The following is a 4,336-nucleotide window of genomic DNA, read 5'->3' as shown; positions in this document are numbered from 1 at the left end:
GTCATTAGTAGAGTAAGAAACCAAAAAATGTATCAAGTTGTAACAAAAGTTAAAGTTATATGCAAAATACAATGCTGTCAACTTTGACATGGTTTGGTATTTTAATTATAATTAATTGTACAAATTAGATATTAAGTTGATTCTTTTTCCATTAGAAAGTAGACTCGAATAGCTTCGATTCGAGTACTTATACGCGTAATTCCGACATCGGGAAGGGGTTCAACCGGACTGGCAAAGTTGTCAAAATCAGACTCACTCGCTGTACGCGTTTTGAACGCGTTTTGGACGCGTTTTGAACGCGTTTTGACTCAGTAAACGCGTTTTACTATTTAAACACGTTTTTCTGGTTATTTAAGAGGGTTTTGGGGCTGAGAGAATTCCTAAGTTGAATCTGAGAACTGTTACCTAAAAGCATTGGACCAGAGAAGTTTTAGAGCTAAGTTTGGAGCCACGAGAAGGAATTCTAAGGCAGAGGAACGTCGGGGAACCGTTTGAAAGCAAGCTTAGGAGAAAACCGTAAGGGGAGTTAACCTTGAGTCTTTTTGTTTCTGTATGATCTAAATTTGGTATATGTTTAGGATTTTGATTCTCTTTATGATTTTAGAATGAAATTCTGCTTCTGTTGTATCTTTTGAATTGATGTACGGTTGGGAATTGGGATATGCTTCTGTTTTGATAATTTTGAAGAGATCTTGTTCGTATTAAGTATTTTGAATCGGTGGAAGTTTTTTTTTTGGTATACGTACAGTTCGAAGATTTTGGATCTGTTTATGGATTTAAAAGGAGACTAGGTTTTTGATCGGAAATTTTGGATTGTACTAATTATCCGCTGCCTTTTTAATTATATGTTTAGTTTAGATGTTTATAAGATTTGGATAAATATGGGTTGTTGATGGGAGATAAGTTTTTGGATGTCTAGAAAATCTGTATGATGGAAGGAATAGTCGTTATAGTCCGGGAAGTGAATTTTCGTAATTTTGGAATAGTAAATTCGCTTGAGTGAATGAGTTAACTCGCTGAAGCGAGTTATGCGTAACAAATTTAGTATTTTGATATTTTTGACGTTTTGGGAGTTTTGGATGTCCGTTTTAGACGTTCTTTAGGTCGATATGGGGGGTTTTTGACCCTTCCAGAGCCATTGGTGAGGGTATCCAAGCTGTTTGAACTACTTAATGGTTCAAATTAATAGACCATAAAGAGTTATGTGTTAATAAGTGATGTTTCTGTGAGGTTGTGAAATGTCTGAGTATGTGAGAATTATTTTCTTGAGATATGACTAAAGATGATAATATGTTGACATGTGTATTTATGAATGGAAATTGTATAATAGAGTTCCAAGGAGGAACTCCTTATTGATTTTGTGTCAAGTACTGTACATATGAATATAGGAACTCCGACTTAGGGGTTCATTCTTATGCTCTCAATAGTCTCGATCTCACTTAGAGAGAAAGCTATGTGGTGGAGAGTGGAAAATCCTTACCGAAGATCCACAGTGTGAGTGGACAGAGTAGGAAGGATGTAGCTTCAGTGGTGATATTCATATCCGAAGATCCAGTTTGGAGGACAGAGTAGGATAGAATAATTGAGCTAGCGAATAAGTACATCCATGTCCGAAGATCCAGTTTGGGGACAGAGTAGGATAGGATGTAGTTGAGTAAAAGTACCACTGCAAGTGTAGAACTAGCTAAGAGTTCAATATTCATACGATTGTCCGAATGAATGGAGTTTACGAATGATAATGGTATGTTTATTATATTATTGAGTAATTTAACTTATAAGATGGAAGTTTGGTTATTAATTTAATTTACCATGATGTTTTGTATTGCATTAGCTCACCCTTGCTTTGTCTGTTGTTTGGTTGTTATTTTGTGTTATGTATTTTGATTGGCGATGATCATCCGGTGGATGGGAGCAGAAGTCGGTGATATGCCGGTGGAGCAAGCCTTAGATGGAGGATCGACTGAAGAATAGTTTTAATAATGAAACCTATGTTTTTATTTCTGTTTTAAGGTGTGGAGTGTAATTAGTTTGAATTAACAGTGAGGGTTTGTATAATAATGAGGAAAAACTCTTATTCCTCCTTCTATCAACTGTTCTATTGTATCAATGATGTAAGAACTCTATTATAGTTTGATGCTATAATTATGGGGATGTTACACTTTCTTGACTTCTTTTCCTTTTCCTTTCACTCCCATCCTTTCGTTTTCAATCAAACACAAACAAAGAAGTTAAATAAAATGAGAATAGGTGAGATAAAAACAAATCAAATTCCTCAGCTATTAATTCACATTTTTAAATTTTTTTTATCTGATCTAAATAATAAAACTAAATAGCTCAAGCATAAAACAGAGAAATATGTAATTTCATATCATATAAAATTCTAAAAATCTAATTAAAATAAAAAAATGAAATTATATTTTCAATTCCATCTTTGGAATAATACTCTAGAAATAATAAGATTAAATGATGATCACACATCAACAATGCCAAGTGGATTTGAATTTTTGAGGACTGAAAAGGCTTTGAGATCCTATATATGTCTTATGTCCTTTGAAAACCCTAAAAGCCATGTCCCCTAACCCTTCCCAACATCTTCAAGAGGTGAGTAAATTCTATTACGACTTCTTCATCACAATAACTTTAATCATTAGAATAATAAATCAATTCTTCATCTAATAAACTTGATTAATTAAGTTTATTGTTAACAAAATTCGCACCATTATAAGCTAGGTTTAGAAGTGTCGTTTTAAAGGAAAAGAAAAGAAGGCTGTTTTAACATTTTAGAATGAAATAATATATTTTATATCATAAATCAGAACACAATTTCAAATTTTGAGTAGTAAAACGATAGCTATTTTTTTTGGTTTCTTAATTATAATTTTTAATATTTTTTCTTTTTCCTTAATGTATATTATTCTTATAACTAGTAAAAATAATTTGAAATAGGATATACATACAAAATCATGTTTAACTCTTTATTACGTCATTTATTATATTTCAAGATTTCACTGTTGATTGTAAAATTTATTGTACATGTATCATTTCTCAGTAAATTTATCATTTTCGAAAAGAGAAGATCATAAAAATATATATGAAACAGAGTTTTTTTATAACGTATTAATTACTTAATAAAAGTTAATGACTCAAAATATCTAACAAAGTGTGCACTAAGAAAATTTTGACTATTAATAAAAACAGAATTATTTTAAATTTGACTTCAAAGTATAATACCCAAAAAATTATAGTTTTAAATTAAACAAAACATTGTTTTTATAAAATAATTAAGTATGGTACTAAAACATGATCATAGTTTATTACAAAATATTAACATAAACTACCTATCAATTAAATATATCACCTCAGTGTCCTTTCAATATATGAGCAACACTTCAAGGAAGGAGAGATGATTTATGTATTTTTTACTTAAATAATAACTAGTGTAGTGAAGACTTTCTATGTCAATTAAAAAATATTTTCTATATCAATTTTTGAATCAATATATATACATCTGGTATAGAAAGTTTCCATTTTGTATATTGGTTATTGTCATACCGATATAGAAAGTTTCATTTTCTATGACTTTTCTTGCTCCTAAAACATTAAAGCTCAAGACCATGCAGAGCTTTTCATGCTAACCATCGTTACCATTCACTTCCTACTTTGTTTCCTTGGCTTCTTCGTTCTCATTTGTGAGGTTTGCGTTCTCACCGCCCCTTTCTTTGCCAACGTCACTCACGTTGCATACTTCTTTGCCAAAGAGGTATGAGACTTTGACGTCGGTATAACAAACACAATAAATACGTTATTACACTTGCATTGATCTTAATAGGAATGAAAATAGGAGTCTTGCACTACTTTAGTAGAACTATTTCAATTGGGTTACATATCAAAATACAGTGATAAACTATATATACTTGAGTGGATTCTCTAATGCAAATTGGGCAAGTTGCATGGACGTCGTTCAATTGTAGGCTACTGTGTGTACTTTTGTGATAGTCTAATTTCCTAGTCTTTTAAGAAGCAACATGTTGTACCCAAGTCAAGTATTAAATATGAATATAGATCTTTAGTTAATCTTATAGTGCAAATGTGTTGGAACACTTCTCTTCTCAAATAACTTTCTTTTCCTTTGCTTTCAAGATTGTGGATAAACAACTTAAGTGCAACTACTCTTGCTTCCAATCCTGTTCATCATGCTCGCTCATATTAGCATATTGAAATTGATGTTCACTTCTTAGAGACATGGTGTTAAGGAAAAACCTCAAAATTTGTTATGTTCCTTAACATTACAAATTGTCTAACAAAGATGTTTACGAATTCTCATTTTCAATTCTTA

General features: G+C 31.4%; 1 long non-coding RNA gene across 1 annotated transcript; it reads left to right on the top strand.

The window, feature by feature from the left end:
• The first annotated feature begins 269 nt into the window (after nucleotides 1-269).
• Nucleotides 270-2,151, top strand: LOC128197755 (uncharacterized). Its single transcript, XR_008250542.1, has 2 exons — nucleotides 270-516; nucleotides 1,916-2,151. It is a non-coding gene; the product is annotated as an uncharacterized LOC128197755 (long non-coding RNA).
• Nucleotides 2,152-4,336: the final 2,185 nt, after the last annotated feature.

This window comes from Vigna angularis, chromosome 7 (genome assembly GCF_016808095.1).
Source record: "Vigna angularis cultivar LongXiaoDou No.4 chromosome 7, ASM1680809v1, whole genome shotgun sequence".
Classification (NCBI taxonomy): domain Eukaryota; kingdom Viridiplantae; phylum Streptophyta; class Magnoliopsida; order Fabales; family Fabaceae; genus Vigna; species Vigna angularis.
Note: the sequence above shows the minus strand (reverse complement) of the source record. Positions and strands in the feature narration are given on the sequence as shown.